The 24748-nt window shown below is 40.3% G+C and overlaps 1 long non-coding RNA gene across 1 annotated transcript in view; it reads right to left on the bottom strand.

Annotated features, from left to right (window-relative positions):
• LOC309444564 overlaps window positions 1–23750 on the bottom strand; it is a 92226-nt gene extending 68476 nt beyond the window's left edge. The window contains exon 1 of the long non-coding RNA XR_014185081.1: window positions 23630–23750. This is a non-coding gene — a long non-coding RNA (uncharacterized lncRNA). The remainder of the gene's footprint in view (window positions 1–23629) is intronic.
• Window positions 23751–24748: the final 998 nt, after the last annotated feature.

Here is a 24748-nt window from a genome sequence, read left to right as displayed (position 1 = left end):
GAAAGCCAGTCTCATGTTTGGACACCTGAACATTGCACGATGCAATGGGATTTTACCTCCATCTCTGCTTTACTTTCTCATAGTTGGAAAATCTATCGGATCAAACTTGTTCCAGAGTTTCAGATCTTCTAGCTGGAGATCCTTGGGTACACTGTATCTGAACAGTGATTGGCTGCAGTGGAAGCCAGTCCTGATCACAGTGTATGTACCATGTGGTGGTTGAAAAAAAGTAACTTAGGTCCTAGGTGTCTCAATTTCGGCACCGGCATTAGTATAAACTGTCATTCATTTTCCTTTGCTACAGTTTATTACCTGGTAAATGGGGATAGTACTCACACATCTCTCAGACTGTTGTGAAAAAAACTGATGATTACAGAACAAACATATTATACAAGAAAGCCTCTGAAGGAATCTTCTTGTCTACATGGTTGAGTGTGAATGTTGTGCATAAGCCACATGAAAAAATCGCAAAATAACAAAATACCAAGTTGCTGGTCATGTGAACATACAGGAAGCTCGTTCCTGAATTTCATTCTTGAAATCACCACCTTTGCAGCAAATCTGACAATGTGCTTGCAGCAATTTACATAAAGCATTTACAGAAGGGATACCATGCTCAACATCAAACTCAGCTGACATACAAGTCTACAATAAACTGGAAACCGGCAATCAAAGTTTCAGCTTTCTGATGGAGGGATGCACATACTGAAATTCACTTATTTTCTGAGCACGGCAAAATAAGCTGCTGAGTGTTCCACATAGCAAATCTTCCTCAATAACACCACTTTTCTTAACAGAGCTTATTTTCTATTCCTCTCACTCTGCTACATGTGGAACAGGAACTACAGATGAATTCTTGATGTTACAGAGAAAAAAATTAACCATGAAACAACACTAAAAGCTCCAAAAATAACTTGCTCTTTTTTAACCCTGACTGTAAGTACATTAGAAAACATACACACTCCAGAATAAGCATGTATTTACTACTGAAAGCCCCAGCTTCCTTACTACAGTCTTTGTACAAGGGTTTTACCAGCATCTGCAAGACCAGTTTTCAGCACTGCTGAAAGGAGGAGGAAGCAGCACAATGTAGAACAGAAAAAATACGTGCACTGCTTCTGTACATTAAAAACCAGCTGTGAATGCATGCACTCATGTGCAAGGATTACTGTAGCAAAGCCTATAACCATAGATAAAATTAAACTGGTTGGGGTTTTTTTTAGCCTCTATAGTCCTCTTTGAATATAAGATTTATATTTTCTCTTTCTGACATGCCCTAAAGCTTCCTGTGTTCCCATCTCATGGTCTTTTTGCCAGTACTTAGAATGAACCCAAAGCCTCTTGTTACAGCCAGTTGCACTTCATCAGAACTACTACAAGGCACCAGTATCCAAACGGATATACTGAGAAGAACCTGACCTGTTTGTAGCATTTATGAGCTCACAAATGCAGCTCACTTTACATATTTCACTTATTTTGTTCTTTACTTTTAACTTCAGAATTTGAGAAGTGGGGTAGATGAGAACGACATTAGAGAAGACAGTTTATTTGAGAGTCACTGCAGTACTCCCTCATAACACTTTTAAACAATGAAAGCCAAAGCACATTGTATTAAAAACAAAATTGCTAACCCAATTTCTTGTTTCTTACTGATCTGTAATAAGCAATACTACGTTTTTACCAGTCTGTATCATCTGCCAAAACCACCACTAATCTATCCAAGCACACTGACATTCAATATCCTCTTACAGGTGTGAGTGAACGCAGCAGGAAGCAGAGATCATATCAATCTCTCGAACTAGGTTTCTGGGTTTTAAAACCAATACCTGATCCCAGCCAAGACTTCTGCCATTTCCAAGGCACGAACAAAGCCTGAAGCTCAAATACAATACTGGGATTGGCAATTGCTCCTCTCACAAACTGCTCAAATTACATTTTTCTGGTTGGATTTTTTTTTTTAATGTAGATATTTGGGAGTTGTTTAGTTTAGCATAGCTGCAAGAAAGACAGACATAAATATTCATGGCACCAAATATTGTAAGGAATGTTATTCAGAAAAGGATCCCCAAGTTCTACATTATATACCATAATCTACTGAAATCACTGGAGCCGTGATAATTTACATCCATGGAGAATCTTGCTCATTATATACTTGTACTGAAATATTTTTTTCCCTTGGTCATGATACAAATATCAAATCTAGGATGTTTTCATTTTGAAGGTCCTCTGGTGTGCACTAGACTGCGGAAGGTACTGAACCCTACGAAAAACAAAGCAGCCCAATGAAATAGTGCCACTAATTTCAGAACATGTAGCTGATTTTTATCACATTTCAATAACGCTTCTAATCTCCCATCATAAAATATAAGCCAGCTCTCTGAAAGGCTAAATAACCAACTTCAGCTACTACAATCTGCACAAAAGACTCTGCTTTAGTAAAAGATACTTGCTTCCATAATTTTTAATACATCAGTTTCTGCATTTATGCAAGTTTAAATTTCCAAGCTCTGTGATGTTGGCATTTTCCAGTATTTTCTGGAAAAAAAAAAAAAAATCAAGAACAAAACAATGACAAGAAAGATGAGGAAGATTAGAATCTAAGAAAATCTTTCTGCCAGTATTTTTACCTGCCTTAAGTGTGTTTCGTGTTGTGTGTACTGAACTCTGGCAATGACCGTTTTCGTAATAAGAATTTTCATAACAGATTGGGTACTGGTTTACCTTCTACCAGGACCAAGAATTCAAAGTTTAAGAGGTCCACACTATCACCCACAGCCCACGCTGCATTAAGGAACATGCTTCATTTATTGCTGTTTAATAACATTGCTCCCAAACTTCAAAAATGGGACAGGTTTGCTCTGCATGGAAGTGTCACAAGGCTGATGGGGACACCCAGACACTGTCCAACACCTGCCCCTCTGGAGCACAGACAAACAGCTTCACTCAGCTCCTGCCTGAATGGTGCAAGTGCTGGGGAGAGACTTGGCACTCGTTCCTACCCTGGTTTCCTCCAAAACCTTGTGTAGGATGACTGGAGAAAAAGAAATAAGAGCTCACACTTTGTTACAATTCAGATTCATCTTTCTTATTAAAACACCATGGATTCTTAATCCGTGCCTGATTAAGAATGAAGGACACTGGATTGGCAATACCACAAAACACAACTTCTGCCACCGCTTCTTCTCTGCTTTATCTTGCTGCAGATCCTCAGTGGCCTTGATCAAGAGATGGGAAGAGACAGAAGTTGGGTCTATTAATTCCTGAAGAAATCAGTCTTTCAACTAATGCGAGAAACATAAAAGAAAGAACAATAAATTCTCAGAATATTTTTGCAACTATGAAGTAAAATCTCAATCCTTTAACGAACATTATGCTTAAGTATATTTTTCCTGAGATGTGTCATAGCAAAACTTCCTTGTGCTCTGTTCCAATAAACTAAAATACTGTCCCTGCCCAATTAGGAATGGACAAGAAATATTATGAGATAATAAGAAATTAACATGCAGATCTTTCAGCACCAAATGGCTATCTAGGGGGTTTGCATGCAGCCATCTATTTTACTAGACTCGTGGTTCAGCTGTGCAGAGAGAAGAAATTAAGGGTGTCGACAAACACCCACCTTGCAAATAGCTGTGTTGGTGGAAAGGGTTCATCCCCAGATGTTCATCACCAGCTCAGCTGTAGCGGTAACCGCCCCTTCAGAGCAGCTCCCAGCTGTTCACTTTAACTGGTACCAAAACTGCTTCAGCCAAAACAAACTCGATTAGCATAGACCTGCCTCTTAATACTGTTAGAAAATGTAGGGTAATGAAAACTGGCAATGCACGCCCTGCCTGTCCCCTTCCCATCCACTCATCCTCCCCTTCACGCAAACAACAACACTTAACTGGCCCCTTTAGGCATCACAGATGCTAAATAGATAAATAATGACTTTTTATTGAACAAGGCGGGGGGAAAGCAGGACGACCCTTCACAGCTGCAGGCTTGGTGTATCCTGGACTAAAGTACCGAGGAAGCCATGGATTTATCTTCAGGATATAAATAGGAGAGAGAAATTTCACTTTATGAGAAACATTGTTTCCCCTTCAACAGATAAATTACAGAAGTAATGGCCCAGAAAAGAATTAACTAAGTATATTGCAAGGAAGACCATCCCAGGTCTTCCTCTCCTTTAGGATCAAGATCTCCTGTCCTTCTCAAGACAAGCAAATCTTCTGCTGTGCGACCATTTAGAAAGACTATTCAGATTGTTTCACTTTACGTTTTCCAAACCTGAAACAGCAGAATGAATAATTACAAGAGCGATCACCCTTGCTATTAGTTTTAGAGCCCTCTAGGGCAAGCTGTTTAATTCTTGTCTTCAAGGCTAAAAATTATTTTTCCTTCTTGAAAAGCAGTTCAGAAATGGCACGGGTTTGATCAAGAAAGATTTGAAATACAGAGTAAAAAGAATCCTTCATTATGGGCAAAAGCTAGGAATCTCTTTCCTCCACCTCTTTTTCTGTCTTTGAAGAAGACAAATCACTAAAAGTTTAGACATATAAAAAATAACAGCAGCATCTATTTTGAGGCAATGTATATATCAGCAGACAGCACATCCGTCAGTTTGTTTTATAGAACCTGAGAAATGATGTTTTAACTTTTACTATTGCTTCTGTCAGCGTAGAAAGGATTTAGTTTCCCTTCTTTGGAGTACAACAGATAATACTGTCATGTTCAAAATTCTACTTATTGCTTATGTATATGATAACTACAACATTTGTCCTATATTTAATTTTATGTCTGTATTCCAGTGTTTGCTTGGTTAAAAAAAAAAAAAAAAAGGAAAAAACAGTGTGAGAGTGCATGTCTGTTTGTGTACATAAGAGCATTTTTTAATATGCCATGTCTAATTTGTGGAAACAAAACAACGACAAAGGCAGAACTGCTGTGTATTTTAGGAAAGGTAATTCAAAAGCTCTATAATATTAACCTAAAAGCTAATTACACCTTAGCTACGGCAACTGCATTTCTGTAACACAATGGCAACAAGCTCAGACCAGAACTTTCAGAGCTCTTTACTTCCCTCCTGCCTGCTGCACAGGTAACAATCTCACCAAGTTTTTCACAAAACTAACAAGTTTTAATGCATTCTGGGTAAATCTCGCCATGACAAATTTAACCTATTCACTAAAACTGCTCTGTGCAGAACACTCCAAGATTATCTTTTCTTATAGAAGCTGAGCACTCATCTTTCTAACAGTCCATGATGGCAAAAACATAAGGTGTGACATACGTTAGGTAGTACTGATGTGAACCAAGAAGGGACCGCTGATCACTTCACGCTGAGATGGTACATGGAGGTGAATCCTCCACACAGCCCAGCCCTGCCAGCCCCTCGGATAGCTGTGGAGATTTACACTGGCAAATAAAGCACGGCACGAGGTCTGGCATGCAGCGTGGTCTATGCACTGCAAGACAGTCCTTTCCCTCCCTCTGTACCTGGAGTACATTTCAGCACAAACATTAATCTCTTCCTTTGGAAGCACATACCCAGAATAGCTTCACTCGGTGTCCTAACTCCTACTATGCCATTCCAGAAACATTATTTCATTCCCACACTTTGAAAGTTGTCTAGCTAATAAAATGTTGTAAGTGCCAAAATATTACTATTAAGCCAGAAATATGTTATTCAGCCACATATGAAAGAACATATATAAGTAGCAGTACGGCAGGATCAATAACATCCAGAGGACAAGAGGAGAACAGATCCCTGAAGGTTAGTTTGCTTGAGCTGACAATCAACAAGCACCAGATACAACACGTATCCCTGGCAATCCAGGCACTTCACAGATACAAAGCCCTGCACACTCTTTGATCTTGATGGAAATAACCCCTTTAAACAACACTCACTCCCCTCCAAATTCCTACGGTAGATAGTCTCGCAAATTATTGATCCTATTCCATCCATTGGAAAAATGATAATAAATACTCATCACTTCACATGCTTCCTTATTCCTCTGCCTTGTCTGCTTTAGTGTTAAGTTCTTCAGGGCAGAAATTAGTTTTTTTAATGCTGCAATAAAAAGTACTAAACCAAATATGGCTTTGAGCACTACTTTATTTTCAAAACAATAAAGGTCTACTTCATCCAAACATTGCTTGCATGGTCAAGAAAAAATGTGCTGTGCAGAATCTCCTCCTTTTCTGCTTCTTTGCTGTAAAATTACTAAACTTTTCACTGGGACCATCACTAAAACATGTATTTGGTGAAAGGAGGACCCCAAATAAGACTTTCTCAAGAAAAGACTTTCTCTTCCTTTGTTCCCAACATGCACTTATTGATCTGGGTCACCCCAAAGCACAGAACTCCAGCCCAATCTTGGCTTTCAGACCACAAGCTGTTTGAGATCCTGGGGCAAGCAAAACATTGAAGCCTCATAACTGAGCCCACAGTGCACAAAATTCCCTTTCTCTTAACCCCCTCAGCCGGTTTCTTACATTTACCCATGGATGACTCTGCACAGAAGCCTTTATGCCATGGCTGTGAGAGTCAGAGCAAGCTGAGAGATGTGCGATTATAAGGTGGCAAAGCATTTCTCCATTTATTTTGGTCTACCCAGGGCCCTTATGATTGCTGGGACAACACAATCTGTCTTCATATCCTGGCTGATCCTGACCTTATATTTTAACACCAAAACTCTCAGATTCTGCGCAACTGTCCCAAAGAACCAGCAACAGCAGAGAACAGCAGAGAAGAGTGAGCCTGGGCTAAATTATACAAAGGAGAAAAATCTCTGAGAGCACCTGTATCCTCATTCTGATCTGATTTCCCTGTTTCTCCGTGTTTATGTGTGACATTTTCTGTTGGTGTGAACCAAATCAGGCTACATCTGCTTACACGTGGGTGGCACCACAAACGTGGTAAATAGCCATGTCCACAGAAGGAACTTGCATCCTCCAGTATGATGCCATTGCCACCATCTCTCAGATATGCTGTGTGAGCACTGCACCAAATGGTTCAACTAAATCTGACAGGCAACAAGAAGCAGCTGTAGAAGAGGTCTCTAATTTGACAGAAATAGGTTGCATAGCAGCTCTACTGGCAGGACTGGAAGACGGTCACCTGTTCACAACCTGCTGGAAACCACAAACAGACATCTTTGCCAGGTTCAGCTTAAGTCTGGGACCAACTCGACCTTCTCATCATTATCCACCAGGTCAGTACCCTCCAGCAAAGGCAGATTAACGCTATTAGTTAGAATTGCTTAGGGAGCATTCACACAGCTGCTGTTGCAATACAGAAACTTCTGGTAGAGAGAAGTTTCTGGGGGCAGCAGACTCCCCCACCAGATCAGCGATCCCCAAAAATGAGCTTCTGAGCTTCAGTTCATCACCCAAAAACCTCTCAAGTACACGAGATTATATATACATATATATATATATATATATATGCCATTCTCTGTCATTTCTCAAAACTGCTTAGACACAAAACCAGTCCCTGTTTCCCAAAACTTGCCTGAAGCACCTGAATCAGCAGTTATTCCTCTGATCTGACAAGTTATAATAAGAAAGGGTATGTTCGGAACAATTTTAGGTAGGGATCCACTGGCAGAAAGAAAAATAATAAAAACCTTGAAGAATGATATAGACTTTCCAGGCATTTAATATCCAGTTGTCTCTAAGAGGTAACAACAGTTACATCAGTGAATGCTGAGAAGCCTCTGCTGTCATTTCAAATATTGTCTTATTTTCATATAATCTTGCTTTTATTTTCACACAGAATCCAGCCTCTTTCCTGCACTAGTAATTTTATGCCTTCTAGAATGCAGTACTGTGAGAAAAAATATCAACATTGTGATGAGCACAAGCCCTATTCCAAAGAACTGGTGATGACATGATATTGTCAGCACCAGTTTTAATATCCATTCAGCTTGGATGCTGAATAGAACATGGGACCTTCCCCCCAGACGTACAGAAATAAATGGCCTCTTCGCTCCAGTAACAACACCAATATACCTATTAAAGGAGATTCAAAGAAAAAGTAACCTGTATTTTGGAAAAAGTCTATGCAAATGGGAAATCAGGTACATCGTGATAAGTATCAGGCAGCCTTTTATATGATATGACAGAAGACAGTGGTGTGTCCAAGTCCCTCTGACTCCCATCTTTTGTATATGTTCCATACAGCCAAGCCGCTGCCTTCCAGTCCTACTGTCTTCCATACAAATTCACAGGAGTCTGGTGACACAGAGACATTTTCAGCTGGTTTTGGCCATAACCTCCCTCCCTGAACATCCACATACAACACTCCATGCACATGCTCCTCAGTGCTGTGTACAGCGACCCTCTCTCAAGAAGTGATGGTGGCATAGCAGGAGGTGACACAGTAAACCTGATTCCTGCCAGCATTCAGTAACATGCCAACCCTTTGCTTCAGCAGCTTATAGACTCGCCCTAGTTAAATTCATAATATTTAAGTACACAAACCTCATCTCTCTGCCTTTTCCTTTTTAAGACTAGAAAATGAGGTTATTGTGGACAGCTCAGGTATCTTGTGTCTGCAGATGAAGTCGATGTTTCTGTGGGGTTTGCACTACCAATTAACTTTCCCAAGTAATGAGATATAATCCCCCCTGAGAAAGCCTGCTTCATCTGTGATATACTGCCTGCAGAGATGGAGAAATCTGGCAGCCTAAGTTCAGATTCATGAGGTGGGTGTGGGGGTTCTTGCGGTAGGGGGGTGTTTATTTGTTTGGTTTGGGATTTTTTAATATATATTCTTTGAGATGCTTCAGGAATAAAAATTTGACATGGGAGCCCTTCTACTGTTTTTCTCTCTGGGACAAATACTATATAATCAGTGAAGAGTGTTTTAACACTAAGAAAATTAACTGTATTCTATAACCAGTGCCCATAAAGCTATGGGTATTAAAAATGTTCAGCCAACCTCTGTAGAAAACAATGAAGACAAATGATGTTGTGAATTAATTTAGGGCTGCTACTGTAAGATGTATCAGTTTCTCACATATTATAGGTAGTGAAATTTATGATTTACTCTGGCTTTTATTCACTGCCACTGTAATAAAAAACTCCAACAATTTGGCAGCAATATAAATGGTTTCCCTTCAACATGAATAGTATCAGTCCTGTGGACCTGTATGTGTTTTCACTGGAGCTCAAGTAAATAAAAAGTTAACCACTTAAATATAAATTATACTGATACAAGTTTAAGAATGAAGGAATCAGACCTAGACATTGATTCCACATGCCCTTTGCTAATGAAACCAGCTCTGCTATTGTTTGTACCCTAACTGAATACCATCACAATCATTTGGATACAACACACAACTCTTGCAGATGGCTGACTGCTAAAGAGGAGGAAAAAAAGAGGTGTCTAATGGCCACACTAAAAGGCTTTGATAACAACACATCAACTTCATAAACTTGTGTCCTGCAGTAACACAAGCGAACATTCAGCAGACCACAAGCGACAAAGGAAAATGGAGATGACTTCATCAGCCATTAAGTCTGCTGTGCCCTGATCTAACAGTGTGATCCAAAATTAAAATCAAGGAAATTTGTCAACAAGCATTTCCTCAGCTCAGAAGAATTCTCAATTGTTGTGGCTTTTGCTCTGTGCCCATTTGGGAGTGTCAAACACACCATGAATGGGGAGGATACTGAGCAGACCGGCACTGTATTTTACCAATTTGAAATCAATAAAACTAGTTGAGGCAGAGGCTTAGTCTGCATCCGTTTGACTTTATGCCAGGGACTGGAACTGATCTGTGCTATCACAGTCCAGGGTGGAAAGGAGAATAAGCAGTTTCATCTCTCCCTGCTGCACACAGACCTTCCAGGCTCCAAACCCAGCAGAACAGGTCCCTGCAAATCCACGTCCCTGCGGTCCTGAGGAGTGACAGTCAGAGTGCTCTTTGGTGGCTGTGGAAAGATGTTCCTAGTGATGGGAGCAACCAAAAACCAAGAACAGATACGATGAATATTCATTACTCAGAAGTAGGATTAAGAAGTAAATTATGGTTTTACGATGGAATTTATGAGACAGAATGACACAATCCCATCCCATTTAAAGAGCGGCTTCTCAAACTGCCCCCGTACTTTCACACCCACATTTTTTCCCTTCCCTTAAATGTTAAAGCACTGGGGAAGAGGCCTAGTGCACAGAAACTGCATATGGATACATACCCATTTTTTCACATATTTGTGAAAAAAATCTGAGCTCTGGAATATTCAGAAAAAAATTATCTCAAGGCATATTTTACTCCTTTAGCCAATAAGTATTTCTAAGTCGTACACGAGGCAACATTCGATTTTTCTGATCTGGAATCTTACATAAATACAGAGATAGTTTTCAGTACCAATAAGGGTACTACATACACACCTTTACTGGCTTCACATTTCGCTTTATCAATGCTTTCAATAATTTCTTAGTAATTAATGTGTTGAAATGTTATTTTAAAAAACCTTTTGATTTGAATCATGTGAACTGCAACACACCTAAGATCTTTATTCTAGTTCCATCCTTTAAAAAACCCCTACTTTTTGGCAGGTGTTCAAAGCAGCAAGTGTTTCTATAAACCACAAGTGCAAGAATGTCTCAAAAAATGTGTTGCAAACAAAGAACTGAGGAGACATTTAAGAAAATGCAACTGAACAAAGCAGTCACATGGATTATAGGGGAGATTTGTTTTACACATCAGTATTTAAAAACAGCTTCTTTCTGGCCAAAACATTATTGTTTCAGAGCACTGTGCTGAGTAGTATAACAGGGAAGTCTCTTTGTACTCCCAGTTTTCTGGCTTTTAAGGGTCTCAGTTTAACAGAAAATTTAAGGATTTTTTTAAAATCTACAAACAGAGAAGTGAACAAAGAAACCAAATTAAAGCATGTGAAATAACTCAAAGTGTCCTACCCATGGCTGGTAATCCCCCCTTTATAAATAGGGGGAAAGATCCAAAGAAATTGAGTTAGTGGACCTAAACTCATATCCAAAGTCATTAGGATGGCCAGAAGAGAACTCTTCCTCCTAGTCTAAGCACCAAGTACAGTTCTTAGAAATGGAAAAAAATACTCCCCAAAAGCATAGTCCTATAAAAGAGAGGGTAGGGGAGAACAGTCACATTGAGGTAAATACTTGTTTGTGATTAGTGCCTGTCTCACCAATACCCTGGTGACCACCCTGTCTGCACCCATAATTAGGGCAAGCCCCTCTGTAACTGCATGAGGTCACGTTTTTCTTTCAAGCAGCAGTAAATTACCATGCTTGTTATCGCTCCTCTACACAGATTCCCTCAAAAATTAGATTATCTCCAGGGCATCCTTTGCTATTTTGTAATTTTCAGTATCACTCTCACTATAGCAGGAAAAAAGGCCCCAAAAAAAACCCAAAACCCCAGTGTTTAGGGTTTGAGAAACAAAGATATTCATGTTGGAGGGGGTTGGGGGTGGAAGAGTGAAAGAAGCATATCATCCTGGAACTGCCAATTTTCAGTGTCCTTTGAGGATTAGATCCAAGTTTATAATTTCAGTGAGCAATTATCTAAATAGAAATGCTCTAATTGCACTAGGATTGTGTTTTCTCTGGAGTGTTATTTCTTTCAAGTATCCTGCTGTTTATTTATATTCAGCTAAATAAAAGGTATGATGAGCTACCCAGCGATTTACACTGCAGTAGGGATGTTACCACTGGTACACAGGAGATTGCTGGTATAGCACAGAAAACCCTTTAGGCTGTTCTAACTTACTAGAACTAAGCCCTTTCCAGTCCCTGTCTTATAAACTCACAGTTTAATAAAGAAAACAAAGCGATTCTTCCTGGATGATTGTCAATGAACTGCTTTGTTGCCTCTGGAATCACTGCCAGCTCAGGGAGAAGTAGGGAAAAAATGAAGCATGATGCACAACTGTCCAAGGAAAAGAGCTTACCCAGCTCGGTACCCCACACATCTGAAAGCAGCAAATGTATCAAGGGAAAGACTGTCACAGAGGCAAAACAGCCACATGCATTGTTCATTCAGTAGTGACAGTACAGTGATCATTTCAACATGCCTCGATGGCTGCTATGATCAATATTACAGATAGATGGGGAAAGAGAACAGCACCAAGACAAACAGCCAAGACATGAAAGACCAACACTTGCTTATTAAAGTTTCGTACCTAGTAAGAGGAGAAATGTTGTAAGGGTTGGCCTCTATCGTTAGGCACCTTACGCAACATTGCATGAGAAAAGTTCTGTTTGTCTCAAAGGTTAACGAGTCTGTAAGATGTGCACGCATTTGAGGAGAAAGCAAAAACACTCCTTCACAGGAAATCACGGTGATTGTCTAAAAAAGGGCTCCTATTCCTCCTTCTCCAGAATGATAGTAAAATGCCAGAAGGAAAAGCAGGACAGGGAAACGCAGAGATCGTTGCATTCTGCTTGAAAAACAAAATGGATCACACCAGTCTAGAAAGTCTTGGTAGCAACATCACAATGTGGAACATAATTCCTTTAAGTTTCTTATTGCATGTATTTGTATCAAAAGCGACTTATTATCTTAATTTTTATTTATTTATGTTTATACACAGTAATGGAGATACAGAAAAAGGAGAAAGGGTCGAATCTAAGAGATTTTAGAAAAGGATAAAATTCAGGAGAACACACAAAAATTATACAGTTTCAGAAGCACTAAGTATCAAGTAACGAATAAGTCCATAGAAACATCACTGCTTTTACCAAATTCCAATCAAGAGTAACTACTTCACATTAACAGTAAGGAAACAATACTATAGTCCTCCTCCTCTTAATGTGCCACCATTAATGAAGAACATGTCAGGAGCAGTAAGCGAACAGGATCTTTACCTGCTTTATTCCTGCATAGAATAAATTGTACAATTCACTTTAATCATTTTCAAATGGGACATGCAGAGCATGCAAAACATGCAGAGCACCTGTTGATGAGCCACAGACATCCGTGACATGGATCCCAAGAATAAAACACAAAAATGTGTTAACTAGCTACTAAAACCATAACAGCCAACAAATTCCAATTCCTGACAGGGACTGAAAAACATACATTTCAGAAATACACCTACTTAAAGCTAATTTGCTCTGCTGCCGTGAATTTTACCAGCAGAGAAACAGTATCTACTCACCTATCCCTTAACAATAAGGAAGATGACTGGGATAACATGATAATTACTTGTCCAAAGCTATCACTCAAATTGAGGGAGCAACTGGATTTCTCCACAGCTGAATCAGACAAGACATATACCTGTTAATATTGTTGCTTTTCTCTGCTTATCCAACTGAAGTGAGAAGCTTTAGCGCCTGGGACATCCAACACCAGAACAGACAAGTCCTACTTACGCATACCCAAAACATGAATTAGTGGCAAAAAAATGGTCTGCAGAAACAGACCAGATTCAGAACTACTCCTGCGGGAGTTCACCATTATTATCCTTCTTGTTCCAGAGGAGATCCAAAACAGTATTCAAAACCAAAGCTTTCATGGCATTTTAATGAACTTGGGATCCCCAGTCCTTTGAAGAAAACCAGGTTCTCTATATGTGCTCAGAGGTCCATGCATTTCTTTCTTCATGTAGTACTGATACTTTATCATTTTCCTACAGATATGATGATATTCAATGGTGGAAAGAAAGCTTTTCTGAAGCATAAAAATTCATACCTTGTTCTGTCTTCCACAAAATGAATTTTTTATCACCTAGTTTGCAAAGTGCGATTACACAATTGCTCTTGCAAATTACAGCAATCACTCAGATTTTCAGAATCCAAGTCTATTCAGGAAAAACAGGTTTAGAATTGAAAACCTGAAGGATACACAATAAAGCCATACCTTAAATTCTAAACATAGTTGGTAGCAAACCATAAAATTCCAGCAATATTTTTCATCATTCATTCTCAGCATATAACAAAGTACGACTTGTATTCGATCATAAAGGCCTCGATGTTTATTATTTATTCTCTATTAAATTCAATTACGTTGCTATCATCACCAGTATTTCTCTGGTAGATTCACTCAGTTAAGCACACTGTGTTTCAGCAGAGGAAGGATTTTAGGACTGTGTTACCTATCAACTGAACCTGTGAATCCAGTGTATTGTGGGATCATCTTGCAATTGGCTACTAAGCTCTTTCTTAATATACTATTGAAAAGATTGAAAAAATAGTAACCTATCATAGATGTCATACTACCAACTTACCTAATTTCAACAAAAACACTGAGATGAATAGACAAAATGTCTCAGCACGTCATTAAGCTAAATTTATTTTTTTCTGAATTAACATCTCTAGCTTCACTTTCTAAAGATAGACAGACACTGGTCAGTATTTCAGTAATTGTTTCTCTGGCTGTCCTCAAATAGACATTTAGTTTGCTGCTGTTGCACTAGATAGGTCACCCTTCACCAGTCTTTTTGGAAAACCACACGGAAAAGTGGCAAGGGAAGAGAAAGATCAAAGGATGAACTGATAAACTTTGAAAATTACAGGGTCCTGTGTCATCATCAAGTTTGTTAGTCCCCCGTTTTAAGAATTAGCACCCAATATAAAAGTTATCATACATTTACTGGTACCAAAACCAGAACACAGGCTAAGCAAGTAACCATTAGCATTTGAATACTTCACGCAAAGCAGAACAGACTTAATAAAGGGACTGAGAATATCTCATTGCGGAACAGCCTGTGGGCTCACAGGTGGGGCACTCATCTGGGAGGTCAGAGATGAGCTCTGAAAGCAGAGTGCCAAGAGTCCGGTCCTCTCAAGTCCTAGACAGATACTACCACGTACTAAGCCAGTCCTCCTTCAGTCCAGTGAATTTTTGGGCCACACTCAAGATTTGCGCTTGAAGAATGCCTCCAGATCAGGCAAGATAACCAAAATGCCCAATCTATGGATTACAGTGCACTTCAAGCAAGAAGACGTCTTAATCATTACATTTCCTTAAAATATCTTCAACAAAGCCAAAAGTAGACATCAACTTACTGAAGGAACTTGGCTGGCAGGAACTTGAAGTACCTAGAAAAAAGTTTCCCTCTTTAAACAATTACTGAGCTCATGAGCTGTTCTACATCAATAAACTGCTAGCTCAAATATGCTGCACTAATTTCACTAGTTCGAGATCCAAGCTGCTTCTCACATCAGCATTACTGTGAGTTATGAGGTTTTTACAGCAGTCATCTACATTATTTTCTGTTAACTTGTTTATGTATCATTAGATATGTATGGGGTTGCACTACAGTAACAAAAGGAGTTTGTTCATTCACTGAGAAAACCAAACCGTCTCCCCCGGACCTTCAAAGACATACTGAGGGCACGGCAGTTACTAAAAGACTCTCTTCTCCCTCTCTTTCTACTCCATTTCCAGATTTTTATGTACTCCACCTGGACAGTTTTGCATCCTGATTCTTCCTGGCACCTTCTGCACAATACTGCCTCTAGGTCCACACATGCTCTCGCTCAGATTATTCAACTTATACCTTTTAGCATCTCTGCCTTTTCTGAACCATCTCCTGGTTCAGCAGGTGGCATTTCTACCTCCGCAGGACATAAGTCTTGATTCTGGAGCACTCAGGCCACACTAAAGAAGTTTGCTTTTTTCTGTTTTCAAGATAAGATTGTGCTTCTTGACCTACTAATTTCATTGAATAAAAGTACTAATTTTCTGTCTAGGACGAGAAAAAAAAAATGAGATTCCTAATTTTAAGGCAAAATATGAAGAACATTTTTCTCTGTGATTAATCTGATATTTTAATTATTAAAAAAACATTTAAGGAAGAGTCAGCATCTTGAAGGTTCTCGGTTTCCAAGATACTTAATGAATAACCTCTGGATTCTGAAGCCACAGTTTGTATCTCAAGCTTAAATTCTACTTCATCTCTGCTTCATTATCTCCATCTCAGTGGTAGAGAGTTACATACTGTTTGCTATGTGGATCAGCTACTTTCCTGGTGGAATTTCACCTAGAGTTTAATTTGATAACACTGGTTAATACAACCCAACAGATAGGCACTTGTCCCTTTTCACAAGGAACAAAACCAATCCATTCTGTTAGTGTCCAAGGAACAGACAAGCTTGAACAGTTTATATCACCATAAGAAATTATTCATCATCTGTGTTTGTAAATATTCCCTCTGCTTATTTTCAATCCAGTTCAGTGCACTAGCCACGTTAATGAAACAAAGACATAGGGATGCAAACTGTTGTCACACTTTTTTCATTATCAGTCATGATCTTTCATCCAGAGCAGGCAGAATGCATGTGTGCAAAAGCAAGCACTGTATTCCCACTTTATTGTCACATTTTATTCTCTAGACCAATAGTAGTTTTTCATCTAATTCAAATATTTGAAGTCATCACTGCCTCCACTAAGTGTTCTTCTCTAACACAAATGAAGGGAATTACTGAATTCCATGTCAGTATTACTTTTCACCTGTCTTAAACCAGTCTGTAAGTGAAGATACTTAATTCCAAATGCAGATGTAGCCATACTAAGTTGTCACTTAAGGCTCTACAAACAAGTAAAGCACTAGGTTTGAAAACTTCACCAGTTTGGAACTGTTTATGAAAAGCAAGCCAAAAAGATATTGAATACACAGAAATAATTGAAACACTATACTAAATATATGCACCATGTGCCACAAAGCCAAGAATACAGTATCGGTTTGCATTAAATGAGGGGGAAAAATAAAATTCTGGAAAAACAGAAGAACAATGATGTAATTTAGCATATTTTACTTGTGTCAGATCCAGCTGATTGCATTGGAAAGGATTCTGTTCAAAGTGAAAGGTGAACAGCGGAAGGGAGATCAGGAAGGAGGTGTCTGTCATTTAAAAACATAATTTGGGAGAGTGCAATGACTAGCAAATGTATTCTGTTGCAGTGAACACTCCAAATATTCAAAAAAATACTATAGCAGTATCTTAATCCCCTCCATTGTTATTAAGTAGAAGGCAAACAAATGCTTCTTTGCAGAAACAGAGTTTGGAGCTCTGCCAGGAATGGTCACGTCTAACACACATTACTTATGACTGTACAAAGTGCAAGAATATTAGTCTTTTAATGAATAGCTGGAGGATGTCTGTTATGAGACACAAAATGATCATAACTTCTTAAAGGAAAAGAAGTTTAAAAGTGGGATTTTCTTCACTCAGGAAGCTGTTCTGAGTGCAGAACATTTATCTGCATCAGCTCTACAGAAATGGATTTTCTAGCTTCTGCTAAAACAGCTGTCACAGGCATCACTGATGGCCTTCTTAAATCCAAGACCTAACTTTGTCTTCTCCTTATTGTCTCTTACAAACCCCCATCAATACCTCTGACACCACAAATTATCATCACCCATTAAATCTTCAGTTTGGTGCAGAGCTGCATCCTCCCTGGCTTCCTTCCTGGCTTTCCTCTCAGAGCTACGTTCAGTTGTCTCCTCTTCCTCCTCCTCCCTTCATACACCGTGGGCATTTTCCGAGGGGCTCTGCTCACTCTACCACTTGTTCACATTTTCTGTTTTTACACTTCTGTTGACCTCATTCACTCGTGCGGCCTCTCCTTGAGCAGGGACTGACAACCCTCAAATATTCCCCCTTTGCAGATCTCTACCCTGCCACCTTTCTCTCCTCTCACAGATACCACAATACTAAATGTAAGACTAGAACTACATGCTTATCCCACCAACCTCATTCCAACCGCTGCCCTGCTCTCCAAGATGAATATTTTACTCAACTACAGATGAAGGCCTTGAGACAGAGCAGCCATAAAATATGTATTTTTGCTTTATTTATATCTCATGTATTCTTTCTTATCATTTATTCTGATATTTTAAAATGCATATTAAAGAATGGGAAAAAATTGCTCTCTGAGAACGAAAACTTCTCTTTGGATCTGTATTCAAATAAGGAAATGAAACAGGACATGAAGAAACAATAGCTGTTGTTGTTCAGAAGATAACTGAAATTTCATTAAATCTAGAGCTATTTATGTATTAAATCTAATTACATAAAGTGTTCCGCACCTCTGCCACTGAATTTTGCAAAGCAGCATGGATTACTGGGTTTGTTGCTTTTTTAAAAATTGTGGTTTTACATTACTTTTGCCTTAAAGCAGCTCCCCATCTTCCTGAAGAACAGCTGTTTCCAGCCATCAGACCCTGCCTCCTCTGTCACAGCAAACCAGCCATGCCTGGCCAACTACGTTCTCGATCTATTTATTCAGTTTCCAACACGGCACAGCCCAGCTCAGTATTATCTGGCATCACGTATCATACATATCATGCAACAATTTCTCTCAGCATAATCATGGCTCTTAAAACTCAAACTTTGCCACACAATGACAAGGGCTCCACATTACCAGAATGACATTCCCTCCTCCTCCACCCCCACCCAGTTCCTCAGCAGCCTCTAGCATGACTCAACCCAGCTGAAAAGCAGTAGGTCTACAAGTCATTTCATTTCTTTCAAGTGAGATACATCATATGGAGGAAATAAATAAAATGTTTTACAAAAGTTATTTTCAGTGCCTGTTCCCTTGTGCATAATAGGGTCTATCTGGATTCACAAGCTGCTTCTAACTGGGAGCTTTTCTACATTAGTTTTGGCTCAACCAGGGTGATATTACCATTTTGCAGCCTACTCTATGGTGGCAGCAGAACCATGCTCAGTGACACATCAACATTTCCTTCTAACTCTTTAAGCTGACAAATGTATTTTTGAACTATTCTTCATGTTACAATTACTGCCTCATCTCCCAGATGGGGGACAGGCTAAAAACTGCCTTTGCACAAATGCATTTTTCCTAAGGTCCTGTGCTGAGGACCAGCTTTTACTTGCCAAACCCCAGACTTCAGCTAGACTCTGAGGTTTTCAACACATTTTTAACAATTTCACTTCCAAATAGTATGCAACTTATTGGCTAGCCAGGAGATGTTTATGTACATGCTCTTCTGTGTCCCTCTCACTGGTATATTGTTAGTGTGGTGAGCCGTGTTAAAATTTATACAAAACAAAAGAGGATAAAAAACCACAAATGACTGTCATGTATCATCCTGAGGAAAACTAAGTTAAAGTATCTTATTTTCAGTAGTCATGAGGGATTGAAACCAGAAGCAAAACATCTATCTGGATGTTGCAGAAACTGATATATCATTATGATTGCAGCTTTTTTTTTTTTTTAAGAGCATAATGGTGTTCAAATTTTGAGGATGAATTATGCCAAGATTTGAGTATCCCCTGCTAGCTGCTACTTGCTCTTACTTCTAGTCAAATGACTTGAACTGCGGGCTGACAGCACTGTGCAGAATTAAAAGCCATGTTGGAAAAACATCCCCAAACCTATAAAAACAACTGCAAAATAATCAAATGGGGCAGGTGTGAAAAAAAGAGCAATGAGGGCTAACAGAGGAGAGATGGTCCATTGAACAAAAAGGGGCCAGGTAGTAGCTGAAATTTCAGTATTATAAATAGGACATTATGTAGCTGAACTAAAAATAGGAGTTTTATTTTTACTTAATGTTCCTCACTGCTGGCTGCTGACCTAGAGAAAGAGGACTCAGAAAGGAGAATTAAACAATTCCCCACAACCACGCAAAACAAAACCACTACCCTGGCTCTAGCATCTATTTGTAAACTAAAAAGAATACCATTCTTTAAACCAATTTCAAAAGATGTCCAATTGAAAGAACTCCCTGATGTTGCTGTGAAAAGAATGTAATAGAATATAATAATTTCTGCAGAAAACCAACTGCAATTACAAATTCCTGTCTACATACTTGCTTATAACAGAAAATTGCTACTGTATCTAATCTGATTCCTTCACACACTTTTTATGTATGCAACTGTTGACCTACGCTGTAAGCAGCCTCTGCTCAAGAGTAATAATATATTATCACTCCAGTACTCCATTGCAAGTCAAGATTGAGGGGCCATGCATAGGTTTGGAGGAAAATGCTACATCAACCTGCCACCTGCCAACCATCTCAGGGCAGCATCTTGTGTTCTTCCCTTTCCTAAGGACCAATTTTACACTTAAACTGAGAACCCTAATTTAGCTACGGTAAAACAGCAGCTTGTATGGCCAGCTGCTAAAGTGGTGTTCATAGTTTGTTCCATTAAGAAACAAAACAAAAAAGATGAAACTAGCAGAAGCCTAAACCACCAAATTTGGATTTAGTTTCAAGCCCACACATCTAATCCTCAGGACAAAAGAGACTTGAAACCATGGTTTTGGTTCTGCTTACAAAGATAAGAGGAAGCTGTAAAATAAAACCAGATCTGAATCTGAACTAAAGTTCACAGATGTTTATATCCATGGCTTTTTTTTTTGAGCCCATCACGAAGTGTTTTCACAAGCTATTTCTGGCTATATTTGCTAAATACTGGGTCTTTGTAATGTACCATAGACCCCAGGACGGTATGCTGAAGCATTTATTCAACACCACTTTGACAGGAAGCTGAAATGAAGATGAGAATATGGTGATTTAACTTTGGAGAGTTACTTAACTTACATTACATGAATACTTAAAAGATTTTATGGCAACAACTTCTATTACTTGTCATTGCTGATCATGTTGAAATAAAGGTATTTACTAAAAGAAATCATTATTTACGGAAAAATACTTTGCATCTGTGTCTGCAGGCAAATCTACTAGCCAGTCATGCCTTCTCTTGGGTTGAAAAATGGCAAATTTCTTACTTGCTGTATTTGTACACCATTCACATCCTTCATTAGTATTAGCAATCTGATTTGTTTGATAATGGCAAGATTCAGAACGTAATTATGTATTTAGCTTAAACAATTCTAAGATGCAGGTTAGCACTGAGGCAGATGATGATAATTCAAAACTTCTTGCTGCTACTAAGTTATTTTAGCTCCTCTCACTGTCAAAGCCAAGTCAAACACATCTAAATTAAAACAGATAATGTATTTTGTTTTCTCTCTTGATTTTAGGTAATTTTTTTCACTTTTCATATGCTGAATCAACCCCCCAAACCAAAAGTAAATGCCATAATTAAGGCTGCCCTGTTGTATTACTGCAGGGTTTCAACACAGCAGGCAGCCTCAGAGGAAAACAAAATCCATATACTTTTCATATTTGAAATGTTGGCTACATTTGCCATTTCCTTTATTTCACTGTTGTACTAATTCTTGTACATAGATACATACACATATAGATACATATACACACACACTACCACTTCAACGTAGCTTTGGATGCTACTAATAAGTTCTACAACCCTACATTACTGCCTTTACTTTCTCCTCTTCCCTAGTAACTCACTCATGTAAAACAGACAAGTGTTGGTGTGCAGCCTCTGGAACCCTCTTGGCTGCAAATGGAAGGCAACACCACAGCGAAGGAAAGGACGCACCAGAGACCCAGTTCATGTGACCTGCACTTGTCAGATGTGACCAACATCTCTTAAGCACCATTTTTGGTGTAAGGATGTGAAGAAACTTCAATAGCGCCACAATACACTAAAACTGGCCCGCACTAATGCAAAGCCCATCAAGACACAAATAAAAGTCCCTATGAACAATGTCCCAAGTTCTTCCCCAGATATTCAACCTATTAAACCAGAGATCCTTTCACACGGACATGCCATTCTGCCCAAAGGGAGAGTTCTTCCTTCACTTGCAGGTATGGCCTTCCTGCTTCCCCAGTGTGACGTACAGTACACAATGACCATGTATAATACCTTCTAACACGTGGTGAGACCAAATAAACACTTAGCAGTAACATTACAACATCTCCAGTGAGTACTGGACACTGGAATTGGTTTGCCCGTGATGCACCACTCCCTGCAATAATATGTGACTTCTCACCTAGGAGATTTGGTTCAACTGCGTCATTTTCCCCCTCACCTTGAACCCCAAGCACAGAAAGAGAAGCCTTTGAACACAAGCCCAGCACACAAAAATTCAAGGGAGGATGTTTTGCTCCTATTATAACTAGAAGATAATTCAAGTGTTTCTATACTGAATACCAAGAAGCTCCAGAGGAGAGTTTCAGGTTTCTTTGTTGCTATCCCTTCATGCTATTTATTCTTGGCCATCCTGCGAAGCAGAACCAACAGCAGCACAGCTGCATCAGGGTGAGGGCAAATTGGCTTTCTGAAGAAACTTGTAGTATTTAAATATTTTCCTCACACCAAATACTGTAACTCAAACCAGCCTCTTCTATTTTCCTACTTAAACAAATTTTCTTCCCACAAAAAGAGTATCTCAAAGCCCATTCTCCATAGTTGCCACCTGCCAGCGGTATGGCAGGGAACAGTGACCAGGTTTTGGACTGGTTGCTGTCACACACCACACACTTGTATATCCACCTAAACACAGCCACTGTGGACCAATTATGAAAGATCTGTTATTCCATTTGGAATAACTCATTTGGGGATTTGATTTTTTATTTGTTTTCCTCTGAGGTTTTTTAGATGCACTAGTGGGATGAAGTTTAAATTAAATTGGGACCATCAGCATCCCAAAGACAACTATTCAGTAGCATATATTTAATATTGATTTAAGATTATTATGTGGGCTGCTTGTAACCACAGCTGTCTAACACCACTTATACACAAAGTATTTTATATATTCATTACCAGTAATGTCAGAATATGAAGGAAACCAAAATCATAGAATTGCAGAATAGCTGGGGTTGGGAGGGACCTTCAAAGCTCCCCCAGTGCCACCCCTGCCATGAGCAGGGACATCTGCACCAGCTCAGGTTGCTCAGAGCCCCGTCCAGCCTGGCCTGGGATGTCTCCAGGGATGGGGCATCCACCACCTCTCTGGGCAACCTGGGACAGTGTTTCACCACCCTCAGCATAAAAAAAAATATCAAACAATCCACACAAACATTTAGTTCTGAAAGCTACAGAAAAATGTAGGAATTAAAAGCTGGAATTTTCAGTTCACAGAGACAGCTCAGGTGGATTGTTTTGCACCCAAAGTCTAAGGTGCCACGGGAGAAACAATTAAAATATTATAGAATACATAAAGCAAGTGACAAACCAACCACTACGCTCCACAAAATGAATCACTAATAAAATAAACTGCAACAATGCCAGTTGTCTTTGAGGATGACCTTGTGTTCCTGGCCGCTTCCAGAGCCGGCACATCAGCCTGTTCAAACACCCTCCTGAACTCTGGGCAAGAGGAAAGACTGTGCTGGGGCACATCATCGCTGTTTCTAAAAGACCTGTTACAGCTATACCTACAAATCCAAGGCGTGGGGAAAGGGAGGTGTAGTCTTCTGTTCCTACCAAACAACATAAAGAGGGTTATTTACAAAATCCGCATTGATCCCTTCTGTGATTTGTGATGACATGAGGCTCTGAGCTACAGCCCTGCTCAAAGCTGAGCCCAGCAAAGTCCAACCGAATTTGCTTATTTCAACAGTGCTGTTCTGAGCATAACATCAACTTAATTTTAAAAACAAGTGGCTGGTAAAATAGGATTGTGCAAGACAATTTGGCATCAATGGGTGATCAATAACATCTCCGGAGTATTTCAGGGCATGGGGTACATCTGTGAGAACTTTTGTCCCGAAGGACCCACTGAGGGAACGTGAGGAGCCATGGAGTGGGGGATGTTGTTTTCGCACCTGTAAATCTGAAGGAGCGTGGGTATCATTTTACCTGAGGTAGAGCTGGACCCACAGCCTCCAGGGACGAAGCCAACCACACCAGCACCCTGCACACAGCCCTTCTCGGGACGGAGGCCGTCCCTCAGCTCATCCGCAGCCTCTGGGCAGGGCCGGGCCGTGCGGTGACCCAGGGCCGGGCAGGGCGGGAGCCCCCAGCGCCACCCTGGGTCGTCCAAGATGGCGGCCCGGCCACCCGCAGCCGCCCCCGCTGGCTCTGGGCCGAGCCGGCGCAGCCGCTGGGCGGCGCTGGCGGCTGCCGCGGGGAGCGGGAACGGGGCGGGGTGGCCGCTGTCTCCGGAGAGCGGGCCGGGCCGGGGGCCCGCGGCGTTCCCGGCGGCGGAGGGAAACGGGACCGGCCGAGCTGAGCGAGCAGCGCCGGGCACTGGCGGCCGGCCCCGGAGCAGCCCCAGGAGGCGGCCAAGGCTGTCTTGGGGAGCTCGGTGCGGCCGCCGTTTCCCCCCGTGTGGGACTGGCTGGGAGGCTCGTCCGGCGGGTGTTTGCGCGACAGTCTGAGGGGCTCGGGGAAAATACTCAAAAACTCGCACTGTTGTTCTTGCGGGCTGTAAAAAATTTCCCAGCGGCGTCTCAGAGCAGCGCCCTGAGGAGCTGCCGCCGGCCCTTGGGTTCCCAATGCAACACATGGCGTTGGAAACCACTGTGGAACAGAACACAGAACCACTTCGACTTAATGCTCGAGGAGAAATCGGCTTAATGTTCCACATATTTACTTAGTGACAAAATTCTCTAGCCCTAGGTTGCTGGCAACAAAGGTCAAGAACAGTTTGTAATCAAAGGTTTTGTAAAGATACAGTATTGCCTTTAGACCACCGATTTCACGCTAACAAAACACGTATTTTTTTAAACCTGTTCTTTCAGCACCTTAATTATTACAATAAAGTGCTTTCCCAGTCCTTACATATAAGGTTTATTTCACCCACCATGTCCCCTACTCATCACTCAGGTAACTTTAGGAAAAAACACATTTACCATTTCACCCTTATCCTCTTTCTCTGTCGGATAAATCCAACATATTATTACAATAGTGTTTCTCTGCTTCAAGATCAAATAGGGAACATAATCCCTCTCAAAAAAACAAACAAACCCACAGGAA

Source organism: Streptopelia decaocto (genome assembly GCF_964273445.1).
Source record: "Streptopelia decaocto genome assembly, chromosome: 11".
Taxonomy (NCBI): Eukaryota; Metazoa; Chordata; class Aves; order Columbiformes; family Columbidae; genus Streptopelia; species Streptopelia decaocto.
The sequence above is the reverse complement of the archived record's forward strand: the minus strand, read 5'-3'. Positions and strand labels throughout refer to the sequence as shown.